This window comes from Gobius niger, assembly GCF_951799975.1.
Source record: "Gobius niger genome assembly, chromosome: 4".
Lineage (NCBI taxonomy): Eukaryota > Metazoa > Chordata > Actinopteri > Gobiiformes > Gobiidae > Gobius > Gobius niger.
In genome coordinates, this window is record NC_136855.1 from 38,989,260 (window position 1) to 39,013,098 (window position 23,839).

A 23,839-nucleotide genomic window follows, 5' to 3' on the forward strand; every position below is an offset into this window, starting at 1 on the left:
TTCAGTTTAAACACAAGACATTCTGTAAATGTAGGCATTTTGATGACACACTTTTCTTTGCTGTTTGAAAGAGAAAATGACAAAAACTTAATACTCATGTAGCTGCTTCTGCCTTTGTTTGATTAGATTTTTTAGATATTTACTTTAAGGTTAGATGTTTGCATATGTATATGTTTTGGTGTTAGTAAACATTAAAATTTGCAAGCCAATTATGCGGTTGTGCGGACTTTCTTTCCCTGCATCCAACAAAACCAAGGTGATGACTGGTTGTTTCCACCATGAAGTGCTGGCTCAAAACATGCAAATGAACTCTGAACTATAGACCGTGTGACAATAATAACATACTTTTCATTTTCTGACAGAACGCACAGACAGGATGTCAGTCCCCCGTCTTCTGAAAATGTGGAGTTGAGTGTCTGTTGGTGAGATAAGCCTCAGTTGTGAATGAACTGTGCTGAAAACCTGATATGCTTGATATGCTTTTGAGCGCTCTGGTTTGCCATATAAACAAAACACCGCACCAGCTAATTCAGAGGCTGATTCTTCTGTATAACGTGATCTTACCTGCTGTGCTCGATGGTCATAACACTTCAAGAGATGTCATCAAAACTGCACAAGTGACTATTCCAGGATATACCAGGGTGCAGATCAATAATGCTGGGACACAAACACGAAATGATCATTAACAACATAGGTAAAGAAAAGACAATTCCTCATCTAGCGCACACAAGCGTGGTCTGTCATATCCTCCCTTCAAACAATGCCTCTAAACACCACTAAACATTTACAAAATAGCTTTGGCAAAGCCAACTTCAGTATATATGACAAGAAGCCTAGCTTAAATTAGAGGTGATTGCCACAAAACCTCTGCGCACTTTAGTGTCTTCAGTGATAGAAGACGTCATGTCTTATTTAGTCTATTTTACATGGACACAATTACAACATTTTTGTATTAACGAAACGACAAAAATCTAGCTGCAATCACAATACCTTTGCAAGTAGATATTTGTCCAAACTTGTGCAGCCCTCTGACTGATGTGGAAATGACAAACCTGGAGCAATCTGATGCAGTAGAGTGAAGAATCTACGGTCTTGTAGTGGACAAACTCCAAATCCCATGTCCTCGATCTTCTCCTCAATTCAGAAAGACGTCTGTCTGTCCTCGCACAAAGAAAGGAATTAATGATTCATTACTAATAATATGTTTGCAGCACATGACAAAGGTTCTACTCCTACTATACAGGAATGACCTGCATCCCATGGTTTTGGGCCTTGGTAAAGACGGTCAGGTTCCTGGTTGCGGCACGGTGGTGCAGCGGTTAGCGCTCACGCCTCACAGCTAGAAGGGTTCGATTCCCACCTGGGCAGGGCCTTTCTGTGTGGAGTTTGCATGTTCTCCCCGTGTCTGCGTAGGTTTCCTCCCGGTTCTCCGGTTTCCCCTACCACTAAAAACATGTACAATAGATTCCCCTCTGGGCCAGGACTCCCCTGAAAAAGAGATTCTAAATCTCAGTGGGACTATCCTGGTTAAATAAAGGTCAATAAAATAAAAAAATAAAAAATAATAAATGTAATCTTTGTTGTGACATGCTTTAATCATGATTTTATCAGTTTACACCCTAATTTAGAGGCTCAGCACTGGATCAGTTCCTACTTTATTAAAAACACAAAATAAAATCCTGTCTAAAAAAACTTAGTAGCTTGTATAAGGCTCTACAGCCATATGAATCCCAGCAAAAATATACTCACATACAGCCTACAGCAAGTTGTTTCTAGAGCCTAGACGTTTGAAGCGTTCAACTAAGTAGGTAAAATGACACGATTAAAAACAACTCACCTCTAACTTATTAAAGCCTCGGGGGGATGGGCGCGACACCAAAACGAGTCCGTGTAGAAACAGGGATCTTCAGTTCTGTTTACCTTTTGCTGAAAAATTCATAAAAAATAATAATTCTAAAAATAAAATAAAATAGGCCTCCAATCCATGCTATAAATGTGCTTTCAGAATCTTCTGCTCAATGACTTAAATATACAATAAAAATATAGATTGACCATCTTCTTAGTGACGTCACAGTTTTGAACGCGTGTCACTGGTTGACGGAGGTGTCAATCAAAACAGCTGATCATGTCACTGTACATTGGCGCCTAGTCAAACATATGATCAATAAATGCGTGTTTTTGAACCTCAAATGGCCGTATAGAGGCGCGTATATCATGTATATCATCGCGGACGCTTGGCATCACTTTCACCAAAAGGACTGAAGCAGAGGAAGTGTGAATCGTTGCTACGAGACTCCATTAGACTCCAGCGGGCCGCAGCTCAAAGCTAGCCCGAAGAGAACGCACCTTCGCCGGGTACAAGCCGGTGGAAAGACCCGGCAAGGCCATGGATTAAAACAGGACCATGACGCGCGGCGGCTGCGCACTTGTGGGACTTATACTGGAGTACTCGTCCCATGAAGACAGCAGAAGGTAGGAAAAAGGCTTTAAATTGTTATTATTGCTGTAATGCAATACGATATTGTAAAAGTTCCTGGAGTAGTTTTTGAGGGTTGGTTGGGTCCGGCTTGGTTTGTCCTGGATCCCTCATTTTAGCTTTAATGAACAACAGTTTGGCCTCAGATTCACGCAAATAATACTGTAGTTCTGCGCGTCTGGTTTGTGTTTGCGTGCTTTATGCGCTTGTGCGAGGGATTCAAGCGAGTGTACGCGTTCTATACTACGAGTTGACCGATATCGTCAAATGAGCCGCGCCTGGGCTCATTCAAATACGCGAAAAACCCACTGCGTCAAGGGAGACGCACAGGGGCTCTCAAATACGCGAAAAACCCACTGCGTCAAGGGAGACGCACAGGGGCTCTCATTCAAATACGCGAAAAACCCACTGCGTCAAGGGAGACGCACGCGGGCTCTCAAATACGCGAAAAACCCACTGCGTCAAGGGAGACGCACAGGGGCTCTCATTCAAATACGCGAAAAACCCACTGCGTCAAGGGAGACGCACACGGGCTCTCATTCAAATATGCGAAAAACCCACTGCGTCAAGGGAGACGCACGCGGGCTCTCATTCAAATACGCGAAAAACCCACTGCGTCAAGGGAGACGCACACGGGCTCTCATTCAAATACGCGAAAAACCCACTGCGTCAAGGGAGACGCACGCGGGCTCTCATTCAAATACGCGAAAAACCCACTGCGTCAAGGGAGACGCAGACGGGTACCTTTTGCGTTCTATATTACGCATAAGGCGAGTGACCGTTCGTCACTTTATGACGCTTTCGGAGTGAGACTGTGTTGGCTACTCCTGAACCACTGAAGATAGAAAAAAAAAAAAAAAACGGTAATCGAGCAGCAGATTACCGTAATCTGTCCCCAGTGAGGGACAGATTACCAGGCCCTCACTGGGGACTGGCAGGTTACGGTAACTACGGTACGGTAACTTTATACTCTGGAGGGAGTCCGGAAAATACGGTAGTTTGATTGCTCAAAGGGGATCTTGGATATCTTGTTTTTTTTCTATTTTTAATATTTTTTTAATAATGTAGTTATTTGTGTCTATGAAAAGTTAGATTTGTATTGTTTTGGGGTTTGAAACTCAATAACTCAGGCAGGAATTTGGTATTGAACAGTCACTTCGAACAACTTGTTTCCGGACTATAATTCACACTGTTTTTCATAGTTTGTCTAAGGGTGCGACTTATACTAAGGTGCGACTTATACATCAAAATTATATAGTTTGGTATAGAAGTTCACACATGAGAGCTTGAACAATGTGCTGCCGGGAGAGGCTTGCTAGTTGCCGAGGCTGGTGCAACTTATACTCTTTCCCTCCAGAGTATAAGCTCAAAGGGGATCTTGGATGTCTTGTTTATTTCTTTTTTGATAATGTAGTTATTTGTTGGGGAAAAAATCTATAAAAAGTAAGATTTCATTAGGTATTAAACAGTCTCTCTGAAGAATTTATTCATTTACAGACTATAAATCACACTTTTTTTCATAGTTTGGCTGGGGGTGCAACTGATATATCAAAATATATAACTTTCACACTGACAGCCGCTAGAGGGCGCTTTGGGCTTGTGTACCAGTATCTGCTACTCCTGAACCACTGAAGATAGAAAAAAAAAAACGGTAATCAAGCAGCAGATTACCCCAGGTAATCAGTCCCCAGTGAGGGACAGATTACCAGGCCCTCACTGGGGACTGGCAGGTTACGGTTACTGCAATGAAGAAAACAAAATGAAGCTAATCGTGGGCTAAAAGCTTGATGGCCACAACTGGAGGAACGAGTTTACAAATTGGAGCTTGAACAACGTGTTGCCGGGAGAGGCTCGTCAATGGTGCAGTTACGCCTCCAGGCCCAGGTATAGTCCCCGAGGCTGGTGCAATTTATACTCTGGAGGGACATATAGTCTGGAAAATACGGTAGTTTGATTGCTCAAAGGGGATCTTGGATATCTTGTTTATTTCTTTTTTAATAATGTAGTTATTTGTGAGGAAAAACATCTATGAAAAGTTAGATTTGTATTGTTTTGGGGTTTGAAACTCAATAACTCAAGGCAGGAATTTGGTATTGTTTCCGGACTATAATTCACACTGTTTTTCATAGTTTATCTGGGGTGCGACTTATACTCAGGTGCGACTTATACATCAAAATTATATAGTTTGGTATAGAAGTTCACAAATGAGAGCTTGAACAATGTGCTGCCGGGAGAGGCTTGTTAGTTGCTGAGGCTGGTGCAACTTATACTCTGGAGGGACTTTTTTATTCCCTCCAGAGTATAGACTCAAAGGGGATCTTGGATGTCTTGTTTATTTCTTTTTTAATAATGTAGTTATTTGTGAGGAAAAACATCTATGAAAAGTTAGATTTTGTTTTGTTTTGGGGCTTAAAACTCAATAAATCAGGCAGGAATTTGGTGTTGAACAGTCTCTCCGAACAACTTGTTCCCGGACTATATTTCACACTTTTTTTCATAGTTTGTCTCAGGGTGCGACTTACACTCAGGTGTGACTTATATATCAAATTATTTGTATTTATTTTCAAACTGACAGTCGCTCTAGGCTTGTGTACCAGTATCTGCTACTTCTGCACCACTGAAGATTGAAAAAACGGTAACCGAGCAGCAGAAAGAGAGTTTGGAGTGAGAGAGAAACTTGTTGAGGAACTGGCGAAAAGTGGAGGTTGGTCTTACTGCAATGAAGAAAGCAAAATGAAGCTAATCGTGGGCTAAAAGCTCGATAGCCACAGCTGGAGGAACGAGTTTACAAATTGGAGCTTGAACAACGTGCTGCCGGGAGAGGCTTGTCAACGGTGCAGTTACGCCTCCAGGCCCAGGTAGTTGCCGAGGCTGGTGTTACTTATCCTCCTGAGCGACTTATAGTCCGGAAAATACGGTGAGTTCTTGCACAAGACTCGAATTTGGTGTCTGTCGGCGCTGCTTGTGTGGAAATGTTGCAGCAGTTTTTAATTCAGCATCATTTCATCCCAGTGAGCGGCCGGGTCTTTCCTCTCTGCCTGTAACCAGCGGTGAAAGGAAAACATTCTCAGAGTTGCCGCGAGTTGCTACGAAGTTACAAAATCGCCGGGCTGGAGTTTAACGTCCAATGTCCGGCGCGGCGCAGACGTCCTTCAAAACTTCAAATTGCGTCTGGGGCCGGAGAATTGTGATTTGGCTCCGGACGCGCTCGCAGGAAAAGGAAATAAAATGGCTGCATTACCTCTGAAATAGCTGGCACGCTGGGAGGATATTTCCGTCCGACGGGTTTCCAAATCAGACACATTTTCCAGACGCGTTTGTTAATCCGACCTTGAGCTGCTGGGCGCCGGGCGTAGGCGAAGGCGCAGCAGACAGGATGAATGATAATGTTCGGGCTCCACAATAACCAGGCAGGTGCTGAGATCGTGGAAGTAGAAGAGAGAGAAGCTGATTTTAGCATCACTGTACGTTTGCATGTCAACAGGAAGTAGTCGTAGGAGTTCTCCATCAGGGGTAACAGGGATATTTATATTAATTCAGAACAAAAAGGAGATGAAACTGAATTGTATTTCAATATGACTGCATATAGCCTCATTTTGAACCCAATATACTCATAAATCCTGAGTTTAGTTGATCATTTTCGAAAGAACTGGCAGCACTTGCGAGATAAGGGGTACTTTGAGTAGAAAATGAAAGACTTAAAGGAACAGGCCACCGTTTTTACATATTGAGATATGTTCTTACCTCACTTTAGTCGAGTTAATATATCCCCGCCTGGTCTTTGTCCGTGCGCTCTGTCAGGCAAACGGAGCACATACGCAGCCTCTCCCACATGTCACATAGCTCCAAAAAAGCTCACGATAGAAGCTACCAAGCTCTTCCACGTGTTCCCTATTTAAATAAAGTTACGTGAAAGTGTTTTCATGCGAAGAATATTTACACAGAAATGTAACATGTCGATTTAATAAGCAGATAAAAAGGGGGACTATATTGTGAGGCGTAATGATACGAGGAGCAAAACGTCCGCGCAGTAACTCCTAAAGGTTATTGACGGAAGTGAGCGGGGGGGAAGTTGCCAGCCTATTCCTTTAACGCATGCGCTCAGTCACGCAAAACGACCACAGATGTTGTTAGCATGAAGCCTCTCCTCCTCTCCTCTATGGGCCCAAACAGGGGTGAAGTTAGAAGCGAACCAAGCTCTTCCACGTTTCCCCTATTTAAATACGGCTAAGTGAGTATTTACACAATTCACGTCTAGTTACACAAAATGAAACATGTGGATTTTCTGAGCGGATTAGAAGGGGACTATATTGTAAGGCGTAATAACACCGTAGGAGCGCTTCGACGTCCGTGCAGTAAAGTAAAGGTATGACTGCGTGGAAGTTGAAGGAGCAGTGGGTGACGGCAGTGTCGAACCCGGGGACCCATCGTCAGATGTGGAGCAAGGCTGATGGTCGGTATCACCTGGATGGATTCACCTATTGTGCAAGTTTTTAGTGGTAGGGGAAACCGAAGAAGCCAGAGAGCCATCTTATTAACTAGCTTTAAAAAAAAACACGAGCATATTACAGTATAACTATAACTCTCATTGAATGTTATTTATTGTATTTATTTTTTACCTTTATTTAACCAGGAAAGTCCCATTGAGATTAAAAACCTCTTTTTCAAGTGAGTCCTGGACAAGAGGCAGGACTCCCTTGCCTCTTGTCCAGCTAATAGTAGGAGATTTATTCATCTCCTACTATTGCTTGATGTACTTGAAAAAAATGGCTTCTAGAAAAACAAACTTGCACTCATAATCTGTAACGTCATGTGAGAGCGACCGTTCACCTAGAAAAACGACCGGTAGAAAAAGTTCTAATGTTCCAATCTTGTTTAAATTAAATGTATGTTTTTAATAATGTCAAAATGTATAAATCCATGGTCAAGTATTCATCTACATTTAAAATCAGTTTTTGTACTGCAACATCAACCTGCCCAGGGACTACAGGTGGAAATTGGCATCTTTGCTATAACCTGGCACAATGCATCTTTCCTTCTGGTCAATGTTAAATTGTGCACTGTCCCTGTCTAAATAAAAAACATACCATACCATACTTGATTGATTGCATAATGTACTGGCAGTAAACCTACTAAACCTATTTACTGTGTACCACAAGAATCTTACACTGTACTTACATTCTCTTACCCCAATAGAAATTTTTGCTTTTTACCTTTATTGAACCAGTTGGTTAGTCAGTTCGTTGTCTTCTTGTACTATGGGCCGCCGGCTGTAGTATTGTTTTTTGTACAATAAATTGAAAACAAAACAAACCTTGCCTGAACAGATTAGTTGAGCTTTATCTGACCCTCGAGCCGCCGCTTGAGCAGGCCTGAGGTTTTTGAGTCTTGAAACTCATGTCTAACGGGCCTGTTCTTTAAAAACAAAACCTGTGCCAGTAATTCAGACGAGAACTGAACCACAAGCACTTTTTGTCAAGTTCCGAAGCTTTTGTGTTTTAGGCTGGGTTTGCAAACGTAAATCTCACTCAGATGGAAGACCTGAGTGATTTTGCGATATAAATAATGCGCCGGCGAAAATCTGGAATTGCTCCGCGGCTAATTCACACATTTCGGAAAAAAAAAACATTCACCTCTTTCAAATCTACATTCCAGTCCGACCACACGCACCTCCACACTCCCATCTCCTCCGCTCTGGGGTGGATCTCAGCCTGGATTAATAATGCATGGGCTCCTTCTTTGACTGGGCTCGTGCATTAAAAGGCCCTCCGACTTCCCCGGGACAACATCAGTACCAGGCTACCAGCTCGTACGCTCAGTCTACCCCTCGCTAACGACCTACTTATACGTTTGAAATCTCTCTCCTCGTGTGGAAAGCACGGTCCACGCAGGCGCTCGCTTCACTGACGGGTTACATCATAGCAGGGCGGCTGATGTCATTGGAGGAGGAGGGGGGGGGAACACGCGCCGTGGCTCTGGAATCTGTGTCATTGGTCTTTTTATTTGGAATTCCCTTTGATCGGAAAGGCTGAGTTTTGCAGATTATAAGCAAGTTTTGGTTTTGGGAGACGATGGAAAGGAGCGAGAGGAAAAGTCAGCGCTGTCGTCATAGCCGGGTTATTTAAAAGTCGGACGTCACGGCGTACGGCAAAAGTAGGGCAGAAGTTATAAAAGATACTCTAATGTTGTGTTGTAGTAAAAGTTAAAGCAGACAACAGGAAACATCGACCTCAAGCAACTTAAGATTTATTTCCAGTTCAAAGTCTGCCTTTTTATGGAAGCCCGTTTCCGCCATGTTAAAAAAATAAAAGCAGGAAGTCGAAATTTCGAGATTTAAACTCGTAATTTCGAGATTTAAACTCCTACTACGAGTTTAAATCTCGAAATTACGACGACTTTTAAACTCGTAGTACGAGTTTTAAATAGAGGTCACCTGTGTGTAATCTACTCTCAGTTAAATTTCAGCTGTTCTTTTAGGCCCTCAGAGCTGTGGTCGGAGTGTATTGGTCACTAAACAACATCATGAAGGTCAAGGAGCACCAGAGAGGTCAGGGATAAAGCTGTCGAGAAGTTTAAAGCAGCGTTAAATTATACAAAGATTTTACTACGAATCATAATTTTACGAATTTTACGACTTTTAAAGAGATTTTATGACTGTAAATTTCGTAATTTCGACTTCCCGTTGGGCTTTTATTTTTTAACATGGCAGAAACGGGCTTCCATAGCCTTTTAGGTTAGTCGTCACCAAAAAACAGCATCAAGGCTAAAGTTTCCCGCCTTAAAGCAGTACGAAGTAACCATAACCATAATAAATCATTTCTTAGTCCCTCTAGGGTTAATACAAGTGTTTATGGGATGATTGGAGGGTCTTTCATCTCCCCCTGGTGTCTCTTGCCAGAAAAGCATGTTTGCAACTTGACTGCCCCCGGACCGGAGTCACCAATACACACTAATGTAATCCCGAAGAAGAAGCTAACAGGCTAACGGGCAAAGCTACCTGCGGGCTAGCGCCACTTCAACAGTATTTACAGCCAAGTTTGAGTGAAAAAAATATTTCCATCGTGTAACTGGATGAACAATATCCCTCTCTCCCTTTGTCTTTTCTGTCAGCAGACAAACTCTGACTTATCTCGCCATGTGCCCCAAAAATGGGGCTTTCCGTTGACATGCAAAGAAACATTTTCCTCGTGGAGACATTTTGTTGATCCAGAAATGAAAATTAGCTGCTAAACATTTGCACAACCGCAGTTGATCATTTTCGAAAGAACTGGCAGCACTTGCAAGATAAGGGGTATTTTGAGTAGAAATGAAAGACTTAAAGGAACAGGCCACCGTTTTTACATACTGAGATATGTTCTTACCTTAGCTTTGACGAGTTCTTTAGGACCTGTCTGATCTTCACCCGCGCCTTCAGTCACGTAAACACAGCGCAGACGGCGTTAGCATTTAGCCTCTCCCTCTCTCCTCTATAGCTCCAAAACAGGTCAAGAGTAGTTCGAAATCATCTTCACTTTACTGTGCGGATGCCAAATTACTCCTGGTATTATTACGCCTTACAATATAGTTCCCCCTTTTATCCGCTTAGAAAATCCACATTGTTTAATTTTGTGTAATTATACTTTGTAGTGGAACACTTCATGTAACCATATTTAAATAGGGAAAACGTGGAAGAGCTTGGTAGCTTCTATCTTGACCTGTTTTGGAGCTATAGAGGAGAGAGGGAGAGGCTAAATGCTAACGCCGTCTGCGCTGTGTTTACGTGACTGAAGGCACGGGGGAAGATCAGACAGGTCCTAAAGAACTCGTCAAAGCTAAGGTAAGAACATATCTCAGTATGTAAAAACGGTGGGTTATTCCTTTAAACGCTCACAAAAGTCAATTTCCCACAATATGTTAGCTTTAGGAATCTACAACGGTTTCGTACCTCAATTTTTTTACATTTCAGAACCCAAGCAAAGAAAATTACTTCGCATTCCTGGCTTTCCTACCATCCTAATAGTTTATGATGAGTTTTATTTAGGGATATTACGAAATTGAGATGAAGGCCAGTAACAATGTGAATACGCAGGTTTAATCGTAACATACTGAATGACAAAGAGTCTTTGTTTGTAGTAAAAACTTTGGCCAGAACACATTACAGACAAGTTAAAGTTCTTTCTCTCAAGGCTGTCTGACATTCAATACAGACTTACATTTTGTCCCTGAAGGGGAGAAGCTGCAGTCGCCGCGTCCTCCGATTGGTCCACGGCAATGTCAAGCCGCTCTCCCCCCCCTTTCGCGAAACTCGTCCGGGTTTCTCACAGACGAACACAAAAAGCTGAATCTTATCGAATTTCCACAATACAGAGAGAACAACATGAAAGAAGAGTCTGTACCGAGCTCAAGGCTGGGCCAAAGTCCTGCAGCTTACACAATATTAAAACTGTGCTAATCAAATTATTTTCTTGTAGAGTAAACATCTGTTTGGCAGAGCTCCGGCTGAGATGTGCTTTTAATCAACTCAAGTGAACTGTGAATCGGGAAGAGTCTGTGAGCGCTAGAAACGAGTTCAAGCAACTGCTGTGAGACCAAAGTGCTGCATCTACAGCTTTTGAGGAGTAATTCAAGTGTGTCAGGGGGGAAAAAAGAGTTATAGAAATGTGTGTTAATGTGAGGGATGATACAACGCACGGGCCGCTCGTACAAACATCGTAAATTCACTGCAAACTTCAGTTCAGATCCTGATAAAACATTAGTGTCACGTCGTGTTCCCTGGAGCCTGTTCTCGCAGCGGCGGAAAAGGAAGAGGGGAAGTCACGTCTGAGCTGAAGTGCACTGCAGTTACAGGGCCGGAGCAGAGAAACTCGGGGTCCAGGGGGGAGGGGGCACCAACTATTGAACTGTTATAACTCAACTCAATTATTTAAAGGGATATTTAAGGATTTTTGACATAGGGCCTCATTTCCTAGTTATCCAGAGTGTTGTAATTCATGCAGTTCTTTTGTTTGAAGAGTTTCGTGGCGCTAGGCTAGTGCAAGGCTAGCGTATTTCTATGGTATCAGCTAGCCTGCATTAAAAACAGTGTGACCCGCTCCACAGAGCACCTGAGGCAAATCACTTATAACACCAGACTAACCATATAAATGTCTGTGTCCATAGAATAATGTTTGGAATATAACTGACCTGCATCACATGAATGATCGCATTTTGAGGGACTATTTTCTAGCAGATCACTCCACTGCCGCGTAGCTTATACAACCACGAAGCTGATGCTGCTCAGATATAAGTTATTTTAGATGCAAAATGGTTAAAATTATTCTATGGACAGAGACATTTATATGGTTAGTCTGGTGTTATAAGTGATTTGCCTCAGGTGCTCTGTGGAGCGGGTCAGACTGTTTTTAATGCAGGCTAGCTGATACCATAGACATGCACTAGCCTTGCATTAGCCTAGCGCCACGAAACTCTTCAAATATATATAAAAATATCTCCAAGTACCAGCAACACTCTGGATAACTAGGAAATAAGGCCCTATGTCAAAAAGTCTGAAATATCCCTTTAAAGAAAGAAAGAAAGAAAGAAAGAAAGAAAGAAAGAAAGAAAGAAATATTGAAAGAAAGAAAGAAAGATTGAAAGAAATATTGAAAGATTGAAAGAAATATTGAAAGATTGAAAGAAAGATTGAAAGAAAGATTGAAAGAAAGATTGAAAGAAATATTGAAAGATTGAAAGAAAGATTGAAAGAAAGAAAGAAAGAAAGAAAGATTGAAAGAAAGATTGAAAGAAAGATTGAAAGATTGAAAGAAAGATTGAAAGAAAGAAAGAAAGATTGAAATAAAGATTGAAAGAAAGATTGAAAGAAAGATTGAAAGATTGAAAGAAAGATTGAAAGATTGAAAGAATGATTAAAAGAAAGATTGAAAGAAAGATTGAAAGAAATATTGAAAGAAATATTGAAAGATTGAAAGAAAGATTGAAAGAAAGATTGAAAGAAAGATTGAAAGAAAGAAAGAAAGAAAGAAAGAAAGATTGAAAGAAAGATTGAAAGAAAGAAAGAAAGATTGAAATAAAGATTGAAAGAAAGATTGAAAGAAAGATTGAAAGAAAGATTGAAAGATTGAAAGAAAGATTGAAAGATTGAAAGAATGATTAAAAGAAAGATTGAAAGAAAGATTGAAAGAAATATTGAAAGAAATATTGAAAGATTGAAAGAAAGATTGAAAGAAAGATTGAAAGAAAGATTGAAAGAAAGAAAGAAAGAAAGAAAGAAAGAAAGATTGAAAGATTGAAAGAAAGAAAGATTGAAAGAAAGATTGAAAGAAAGAAAGAAAGAAAGATTGAAAGAAAGATTGAAAGAAAGATTGAAAGAAAGAAAGAAAGATTGAAAGATTGAAAGATTGAAAGAAAGAAAGATTGAAATAAAGATTGAAAGAAAGATTGAAAGAAAGAAAGAAAGAAAGAAAGAAAGAAAGATTGAAAGAAATATTGAAAGATTGAAAGAAAGATTGAAAGAAATATTGAAAGATTGAAAGAAAGATTGAAAGAAAGAAAGAAAGAAAGAAAGAAAGATTGAAAGAAAGATTGAAAGAAAGAAAGAAAGATTGAAAGAAAGATTGAAAGAAAGAAAGAAAGAAAGAAAGAAAGATTGAAAGAAAGAAAGAAAGAAAGATTGAAAGATAGAAAGAAAGAAAGATTGAAAGATTGAAAGAAAGAAAGATTGAAAGAAAGAAAGAAAGAAAGATTGAAAGAAAGAAAGAAAGAAAGAAAGATTGAAAGAAAGATTGAAAGAAAGAAAGAAAGAAAGAAAGAAAGATTGGAAGAAAGATTGAAAGAAAGAAAGAAAGAAAGATTGGAAGATTGAAAGAAAGAAAGATTGAAAGAAAGATTGAAAGATTGAAAGAAAGATAGAAAGATTGAAAGAAAGAAAGATTGAAAGAAAGAAAGAAAGAAAGAAAGAAAGAAAGAAAGAAAGAAAGAAAGAAAGAAAGAAAGAAAGAAAGAAAGAAAGATTGAAAGATTGAAAGAAAGAAAGAAAGAAAGAAAGAAAGAAAGAAAGAAAGAAAGAAAGAAAGAAAGAAAGATTGAAAGATAGAAAGAAAGAAAGAAAGAAAGAAAGAAAGATTGAAAGAAAGAAAGATTGAAAGATTGAAAGATTGAAAGAAAGAAAGAAAGAAAGAAAGATAGATTGAAAGATTGAAAGAAAGAAAGAAAGAAAGATAGATTGAAAGATTGAAAGAAAGAAAGAAAGAAAGAAAGAAAGAAAGAAAGAAAGATTGAAAGATTGAAAGATTGAAAGAAAGAAAGATTGAAAGAAAGAAAGATTGAAAGATTGAAAGAAAGAAAGAAAGAAAGAAAGATAGATTGAAAGATTGAAAGAAAGAAAGAAAGAAAGAAAGATAGATTGAAAGATAGAAAGAAAGAAAGAAAGAAAGAAAGAAAGAAAGATTGAAAGAAAGAAAGATTGAAAGATTGAAAGAAAGAAAGATTGAAAGATTGAAAGAAAGAAAGAAAGAAAGAAAGATTGAAAGATTGAAAGAAAGAAAGAAAGAAAGAAAGAAAGAAAGATTGAAAGAAAGAAAGAATGAAAGAAAGAAAGAAAGAAAGAAAGATTGAAAGAAAGAAAGATTGAAAGATTGAAAGAAAGAAAGATTGAAAGATTGAAAGATTGAAAGAAAGAAAGAAAGAAAGAAAGAAAGAAAGAAAGAAAGAAAGATAGATTGAAAGATTGAAAGAAAGAAAGAAAGAAAGAAAGAAAGATAGAAAGAAAGAAAGAAAGAAAGAAAGAAAGATTGAAAGAAAGAAAGATTGAAAGATTGAAAGAAAGAAAGATTGAAAGAAAGAAAGAAAGAAAGAAAGAAAGAAAGAAAGAAAGAAAGAAAGAAAGAAAGAAAGAAAGAAAGAAAGAAAGAAAGAAAGAAAGAAAAGTGCCCGACTGCCCCTGCCCAAACGCAGCCCCTGAGCGTCTGAACAGATGTCATGTTTGCACTGAAAGCTGTGAAGAAGGAGCTCTTTCTAACCTACTCTGGCCTGTTCTTTTTTCTTACCTAACGATAATGTCATGGAGAAAACGCATCTTATATTTCTACTGTTGTATGGGTGGAGAGAGAAGTGTTGTGTCTTCCGGATTTGAAAAGTACCTCCAGAAAATGCTTATATTTATCCCAAAAATGAGTACTCCATAATGTTAGAGGTACAATATATCATATAAATACCTATACTTTACTTTGGAATGGCTAAAATAGCAGGATACAGATCCTTTAATGTTAATGAGCAATGCCTCCTCCCGCGTTTTTTCTTTTTTGCAAACATTTCTGCTTAGGGCACCGGAATGGCTTTCAAACGGCCCTGTCCATCTGTCCAGGTTCACGATTGCTCATAATATACTGCACATCCACTGATTTTATTTCCCTCCACAAATATCTGTGAACACGACACGGCTAACTCAATGCACCAAGTCTGGAGCTGGAAGATCTGGCTATGAAGTAGTTTTTGTTCATTTGTTTGGTTAAGGAGGGAAACTTTAGTCTTGATGCTGTGTTTTGGTGATGACCAAAAAGAGACTATATGTAACTTGGACATTTTTATACTCACTACTGCCACCTCAGGTCTTACATGTAGCTGCACCTTCTATCTTTAGCTCGTGCATGACGGCACTTCGGACCCGAATTTACAACTTTTTGAGGGACAGTGCAGGATTTTAGAGGCAGTTGTGGTGAACAGGTCTGAGCTCATTCTACACATTAGGACATGGCTGGAACATGTGGGGGTTTAACATGTTTAAACTCCGTCCAGTCCCTTTAAGGATAGTGGGCTGGTGCCTCATCTTAATCAACAGAAGTGGGGGAACATTTCTGAATCTAGCATAGGCCTCCTACAAGTATGAAAAAGGAGTTGCAACTGTTGTGTAGCGTTCACTTTGAAACAATGCAGAAAGCTTAAAAAAAAAAGCTCTATTTAACAAACTCTTCAATCCAATCAGAGTAGAAATATTGACCCAGCCACGTGTATTGACAGGCATAATCCCCAAACAAGCCACAAACCGTGCGCTCAGTGGTGTGGACACGAGCTAACACGCGCTAACTCAAGCTAACACGCTAACAGCAGTGATCTCACTCCAGCCCAAACAAACACTATCTAAATAAATCATTGCGGCGGCCGGCTAAAGCCGCGCTCTCCCCGGCTTTCGTGTCGGTCAGTAAACACACCGCGGGGCTTGTTTACTCCTCCGCGGTCAATCCCACCGCGCGTCCGAGGGCATTGATCCGCCGCGACCTTGGGCTAACTACAAGGACCGGCCGGCCCGGCGGGTCCACATGAAACGCCTGAGACGCTGTTTGGAGACGGAGCGGCCGGTTTGACGGGCAGGTCGTCGATAAAGCGGAGGAGAACAAACTGTTTAAGAGCATTAACAGACTTGAGACGGAGGGGCCGCGGGGTCAGTGCCGGGGTAATGTGGAAGGACAGGAGGGTAATGCGCAAATCAATGGATAAGTGGACGTTCGCTATGTAACGGTGAGCACGTTTAGGGCTCGGAGATTATCGGTATTTGAACGCTTGAATCACCAGGGCTTCTATTAGATATGCAATGAAACAACACGATGTCCCTCTGTGGAGAAAATCCACCAAACTGCAAAACTAAAACACCTGTATTTTCAGTAGTGGGGCCATCGAAAGTATCCATCTTCATGACTGAATACATCACTGTAGGTTATTTGTTGGCAACGTAATCCGGCCCTCCAGCACCGAACCTCTGGCTCTCAGATGATTTTGAGAAACATTATGACACAAATCAGAAAGTACTTGGGGTACTTAGGGTACTTAGGGTTATTACTTGAATTAAGAGATTCAATCTAAAGTATGAGTAGATTTGGTCTGGTCTTATAGATCATCTTATCACCAATGGACCAAGTCATTATTCTCTTAAAGGGGGGGTATTATGCAAAATTGACTTTTTCGAGCTTTACATCATGTTATTATGTCACTCCCTCATTAAAAACATGCCTGAAGTGTTGCCTTGGCACATTCACGTATTTTTGAGTAATCTGTAAAAACTCTGATGGCGGCCATTTTAGGGATAGGTTTGCTGAGTCCTCCTAGGAACGCCCCCACCTCCTGGAGACGCCTCCGGGGGGCATGTCGGAAAGGCTCAGAGGTTCTTAAAGAGACAGAGGCCTATTTCAAGACATTCACTACAGCCATTTTGAGAGAGACATTTTATACAAGGCAGTTATTCTAATTTACTGCATTTACAGACCAACAGAAGGTTTGGTCATCATTGTAGTGTGATATAGACTGGTGCTATGAGATTGAAAAAAGCATAATACCCCCTCTTTAATTATATTGTATAATTTCAAGTGAAAATCTTTTTAAAAGTAAAAGTTCATTTGTCTGATTTCAAAGTGGGTTTTATGCTCGTTCCATTAGCATCAGCATTTGTATCTTTATCTTTATCTTAGATTAGTCCAAACAGACTCAAATTCAACATAAAGAACCTTTATTGAAGCAATTTTAACTCATTAATCTCATTTAAGATGGTCATTTTTCCAGTGTGGTGCTTTACTTAAACCGATAATTGGCGGCTTCAGCCCGCAGTCTTTTTACAATGAACAAACAGCCTTGTACCTTTGCCTTTTCTTCAACATTATGTCTTCTTTTTGGATTGAAATGAAACATTTTACGGTCACGAATTGCTACATCGCTGATTAGCTTTTGCGGTGACGCTAAACTCTTGATATTTGAATTTTTGGAAAATCGACGGTCATGTAGACGGGGATTTTTTGCTTCCGGAGCAACAAGACTGCAAGGGGCGGGACTGTGGAGCTTTATTGGAACACTTTCTTCAACGCACTGTAGAAAAAATCCATAAATGTCAAATTTGCATATAGCAATAGCAATAGCAATAGCAAACGAGCTATGATCTCACTCCACATACGCAAAAACGTTTTAGAACCAACTACCCCTGACTCCTTTTCGTGTGTAATCGCGACCTAAAGCAAACATGTACAACAGCGAGCTAACCCTCCAGCTTCTCGGGAAACCTCGGGGGGATTAGCCGCGGTAGCAACGGCCTCTCTCTTCCAAACACCATCGATATTAGCCCGGCTGATATATCTTCATTGCAGGGCTCATTTCCAATCTACTCGGCAGCCTTTGTTATGATAAATTTAGAACGCGCTGCCGCTTCTGTGGTGCCAAACAGTGATTAGCAAAACTCATTACAAGCTCCGCGCAGCACCACCAACTTACAGCGCCACAATAGAGCGGGGTTATCACTCATCATTTGTTATTGCGTTTACTGAAAAACATCCACTTATTAGCATTAGGCCAATTCTATGGTGATTATTAGGCAAGTACGTGTAATTAGAGTGTGGAGTGCCAATCAACTTAATGCATTCTTTGTATAATGCAGTTATAGTTAGGCCGGTGAGAGTTATATTTGTAATTATTTTTAGATGCCAATGCCACACTTTAAGCAGATACAGCAGTCGTCTTTGTCATTGTGAAGCTTAAAGGTGCACTATGTCACAAAAAAATCATACTAGTGCATATTTGACCTTTCGGTGACCCAGCAGCTGTATGGGTGGTAATCGTAATAACAATAATAACAATAATTTTCAGACTCTCAAACAATTCCGTGCATTATTCATCAATCCATACTTGGTTTATGGTAAGCTACTATTGAAGCCACAGCTGCCCTGAGGACGACGTAAATCAGAATCAACAGGTTCACAAACTAGGATTTTTTCTCGGTGAAGACGTGCGACATTTAACATAAAAACATATAACACAGAGATCAAATAAGCTATCACATTTTAAATAGTAAGGCTTTAGGGGCATAAAGAATATTAAAATAAATACGATTAAAAAAAGAGGAAGTAAAATATGGCAAGACGACAACAATTGACATAGAACAACAACGGGATTGGATTTATATATTGTGTGTATAAAGTGATAAAGTCATATAAAGTGCTAAGTGGACAGACCACATAGTGCAATAGAGCAGGTTACAGTCTGTACTGAGTTACCAGGTCTCTTTATCGTTCATGAGTCTGACGGCTGTGGGGAAAACTGTTCAAGTGGCGGGAACTTTGGATCTGGATGGACCGTAGCCTCCTGCCTGAGGGGAGAGGGGTGAATAGTCCAGGGTGAGAAGGGTCAGCAGTGATCCACAAGCCTCCGGGTCCTGGAGGTGAACAGGTCCTGGAGAGATGGGAGCTCACAGCCAATCACCCTCTCAGCATCAGCTCAATGTGCTGCCGTGGATACTTGTCCTGGTATGTAGCGCCGGGGGACCACACGGTGATGGAGGAGGAGAGGAGTGTTAATTTTGACAACATATTTTAATTTAGTTTTAGTCTTTTGACAAAAATGTAATTAGATTTTAGTCTAGTTTTAGTCAAAAAAATATCTTCAATTTTAGTCTAGTTTTAGTCGACTAAAATTGCAGGTAAATTTAGCATTGATGATATTCATTAAAATCATATTTAATCTTGTTCCTCTGCTTCATGGAGCTGCTCCACATGAACAAAGCTCAGAGCTGATCCTTTGACAGAGGATTTACATGATCTGAGGCTCTTTCAGACGGTCAATAGAAGTTTGGATGATTTTAGTCTCTCCCTTTCATTTTTATTTAGTCTTATTTTAGTCGACTAAAATATCTGGACATTTTAGTCACAGTTTTAGTCTCATGAGAAACTTTTAATTTAGTTTTAGTCCAATTTTAGTCGTCAAAAATATCACTTTGACTAAAATTAAGACTAAATATTTTAGTCGACGAAATGAACACTGGAGGAGAGGATGGACTCGGTGATGGCCGTGTAGAACTGCACCAGCATCCTGGTCGGCAGCTTAAGTTTCCTCAGCTGCCGCAGGAAGAACATCCTCTGCTGGGGCTTCTTGATGAGGCGGCTGATGGTTGGCTCCCATTTGAGGTCCTGGGTGATGTTGGTGCCCAGGAATTGAAAGGAGTCCATGATGGAGATGGAGAAGGGAAAGTCTGTCAGGGCTAGGCGGGACGGTGGGGTCCACGATCATCTCCACTGTCTTCTGGGCAAGGCTACCAGTGTCTGCACCATCCGCCCCTCCGACCAACCACTCACTCACAACATTCACCCAGGCTTCCTGGTCCCATCCAAGTACCAGCCAGGCCCTTCCTGCTTATCCTCCGAGATGTGCCGGGATCAGGCAGAGTAAAGGCAGAATGGCCTTTGCAAAGATCTCGCCTTCGCTGACTTTTTCTTAGCGCCTTTGCTTTCCATCCTAATGGCTCCTATAGATACTGACGGCATCTCGTCATAGAAGGGGGCGTGGCTTCGCCGAGGGGGAAAATAGAATCTTTATAGAAACACAATTTTCCCTCTTTTTAGCCATTTTCTGGTGGAATATGAACTTATTTATCACATAAATAAAGTCAAGTGTAAATTGGGCCCATATGGATATTTTCTCACAGCAGATTGTTCTGTAGAAGTGAAAACACGGCTGTTGTAGCTAACGCTAGCTAATCGTTAGCATTAGCCCGACGCTAACATGTAGCATGAAGTTGGCATTCTCAGTTATTCATGTATTTATGGGCTGTTGAACCACTTTGCTCCTCCCCATGTCTTTGTTTCTTTATTTAGTAGAAACCATATTCATATTTCAGCATTTGTTACAGTAGTTTTTGAATAATTAGATAAAGTTTAGATTTTTTCAAAATTGTTTTCCCCCTTAACTGTTTTCAAGAATGACCAAATATGGGCGATTCCAGAAATGCCGTCTGTATCTATGATGCTTCAATATACATTTTATTTCAGGTTTTTTAGAATTTATGGTTGGTTTTTGGAATGGAAAGTAGGCTATATGTAACCATGGAGACGGTTCACTGTGTTAATTAATAGGAGCAAGCGATTCTAAGCAGCTAAAAACACTGTTTGTAAAGTGGGTCAAATTAGCTTCACTATGTAAATTCTCCTCCTCAAACGAGAGATTCCAGGAGGAAAAGTTCATATTTACTGAATGCTAATCGCTTGTGGCGCCGTAGCCAACACTGAGCTAGCTTTAGCCTCCTCACCCGACGCACCTCATTCCAATTCATGCACTGCCCACGGAAATGTGGAATGCACAAACCCCAGCGGTGAATAAACATGCGAGAAAGTTGAACATTACAATTGCATTCAGGGACGCACTAAAAATGCAGGATAATTGAAATGCGCGTTCAAACAAACGCCCTTCCAAGTTTCTGATAAATATTTAACAACATTCACATCTCAAATCACTATGCGACCGGTTCAATGTGGAAACCTCTCGGAAAAAAGGTTCCCAGCCAAATGTGAAAAAGAAAGCTATACGCTGTTTGTCACGGGCCTCCCCTCCTCCATTATTAACCGGCCGTCTCCAGCCCCTCCGTCGGCTGTTTGCTCTGTGTCTGAGCTGAAACAGTTGTTGAATTCACAGTGTCTAATAAAACTCGATACTGCGAGATGGAGGAGGTGTGTGTGGATCGGGAAGTTTGGGCATCTCTGCTGAGACTGCTGCCCCCGCGACCCGGCCCCGGATAAAGCGGAAGAAAATGGATGGATGGATGGATGGACTGCGAGATGGGCTATTTACTGAACAAATAGATGTGTTTGCCGCGCGCCGTGTCCAATAACCGACCCGGGCGCCCGTTGCAGAGGCATAAAACCCTGGCGGATCAGACCATGACGGAGGAACACGTGTTGCAGATGAGTCGTTATGTGGGCCTCATGTTCTGTTGGAAAGGCCGTGGTGCGTGTTCCTGTGTCTGACCGGCTTTCTTCACCCACTGCAGGAAAAAGAGACAGTGTGGTGAAACAAGATTACAGCACAGATTCAAAACTGTAGTGCTTTACACCGCATAATATAGATACAGACGGCAGATACAGGGGGCGTGGCTTCGCCAAGGGGGGAAACACAATTTTTCCCTCTTTTTAGCCATTTTCTGGTGAAATATGAACTTATTTATCACATACAAATAAAGTCAAGTCTAAATCGGGTCCATATGGATATTTTCTCACAGCAGATTGTTCAGTTGAAGCAAAAAAACGGCAGTCATAGCAAGTGCTAGCTAGTGTTAGCATTAGCACGACGCTAACATGTAGCATCTCATGTTAGCATTCTCCTCTCCATGGCTGTGTCCGAATGTCCACACTATTCTCTATATAGTGACTATATAGTGACTATATAGTGACTATATAGTGCTCACGCCATTTTGTAGGGGTGTCCGAATGTCCAGAGAGAAAAAAGTAGTTCACTCGAAATTTCCCACAATGCATCGCGAAAAGTAGTGAGCATCGATGGTCACTAAACGGGTCAATATAGACCACAATGCATTGCGAGAGTCGGAGAAGAGCCTGACAGAGACAGGTCTTTGAACTAAACAACACGACTGAAGTAAATCAGCTGTTTCAGTCGTGTGTTTGTTTCTCATGAATAAACGACCTAAATATAAACGGTTACGGTGAAAAGATGCTAACGTTAGCTTCTAACCTTTCGCTCGAGCTGTTAAATGACCGACAGCTTCTTCTCGAATAATCCAAGTCATTCATGCAAAAATCTGCAAATTGCTGCAAATTTCTCATGTTTATATCATTGTTCAGCAAACGTTTCAAACTGATTTCCCTTTTCACCTGTGCTAAAGGTGAGTGACGGAGTCTGAAAAGGAAAAATCCAGGAAATCACATTGTGTGATTTTTAAATAATTCATTTGTGTTTGACCTGTGGGAAAATAGAACTGAACATTTGGCACAGAGGAGGTTTTTGCCCATCACACTCGGCCCCCTTGATTCTCTCCTCAATACAGGACTGCTCCCCATAAATGAAGCAAATATAAATGAGCTAAATGACAAAACAAATAATTACAGTGCTCAAAGGAAAGGCAGTTCTTGTTCAGACGTTGAAAAACGAGTGCAGTTTGTTCTTCACTCATTGACTGCCAATGACGTCTATAGGCGTCAATTGAGTTTTTCAATGGGAACAGCTGCAGCAAAGCCTTGAGCATGTCTGGTGTTAAAATCTTAGTTGTGCTACCTAATGCTGCCACCTAGTGACTCAATGAAATAACTACAAGTTCTTTTATTGAGTCACTAGGTGGCAGCTTTGCTCTTTCGTTTTCTCAGCTTTTTGGTCAGAAAACAGCATTTTGGGTGATTTCACCTATTTTCTATGGACGATAACTAAAGAATGGAAAGAGGTACAAACAAACAAAAATTCAGATGAAAAAAGAGAGTCTCATCTTTCTTTTGGTGGGTTTCGTGTTGACATAGACCTAGACCTCTGGCAGTGGGGAGCTCTCTGATTTGAAGATGTCTGGCAGTCAATGAGTTACTGTACTAATTGTTCAGTCAGAGAGAAACCTTAGTTTGTTTTGAGGCAAAAATCCAAATACAGTCAAGTTTCCTTTCAGCTCAGCATCAGTGAGAAATCCCATGAGGACCAAACCCGACCTGCAAAATCAGGTCAAAAACAAAAGTTTGGTAACATGTCATCATAATGTATTGTTTAATATAGCATAATGCATTTAATCGGTTGCGCTAAATCCTTCTAATAATCATCACAGAAATCCAATCAGGCCGTGAATACCACAGGCAGTGAGACAACAATAGCTATTTCACCCAAACAATACAGAAATGCAAAATCTCAGCTTGACTTTCCTGCTTTCATTAATAAAATAGACCACCGACCTTGAACCGGCCGTTTCGCTAACGAGAATCCAGTCGATAAGTGCCAGTAGCGCAACGCGGCTAAACACACAAATAAGTTTGTAAAGTAAGAAAATAAACCATATTTGCGGGAACTATTGTGAGGTGAATTGAGAGCTTGAAATGAGGCGGAAAAGTCGAGTTGAAGCCGCGAAATGAAAGACGGAGACGCCAAAAGCTGCAGCACAAAGTGAGAGTGGAGGAGGAGGAAGAAGGAACGGGAGGCGCTCGGAGGGTTTGCCACATTTACGGGAGTGTTGTGATCAGGGGCCGCAGAGGGTTACAGAGTCTTCTTCTTCTAGTTCTATTTTGATCTGATCTGTCCATTTGACCTTCTCCCATGTCTCCTCTGGATCACCCTTGTGTAGTCAGATGAGACCAAAATCAGAGCCGGTTCTTCCTATAGGCAAACTACGCAAGTTGCGTATGGGGCCCCCGCAGCCACAAGGGCCCCGCATCTCAGTCAAACTACGGTGTTGTTACCATACACCAGGGGTTGGCGAATTTGTGTCACGGAGGTCCGATTTTCTTCAATGCCAAAACACCAAGGGCCGAGTCTCACTATTGTAGCCCAAAGTAAAGCACCTTTTTTTCAACAAATATAAGTTTGGCACATAATATATGACCTAATCAGGTGTTTTGCTGGGAAATGGGAAAATATTGACAGTATTTTCCACATTTTAGAGTC

At 40.9% G+C, this 23,839-nt stretch overlaps 1 protein-coding gene and 1 long non-coding RNA gene across 2 annotated transcripts in view; one reads left to right on the forward strand and one right to left on the reverse strand.

Moving 5' to 3' along the window:
• The window catches only part of LOC306961871, a 497,669-nt gene extending 482,765 nt beyond the window's left edge, over positions 1-14,904 (reverse strand). The window contains exon 1 of the long non-coding RNA XR_013792791.1: positions 14,889-14,904. This is a non-coding gene — a long non-coding RNA (uncharacterized lncRNA). The remainder of the gene's footprint in view (positions 1-14,888) is intronic.
• The window catches only part of tspan4a (tetraspanin 4a), a 544,510-nt gene that overhangs the window by 438,212 nt on the left and 82,459 nt on the right, over positions 1-23,839 (forward strand). The window lies entirely within an intron of this gene.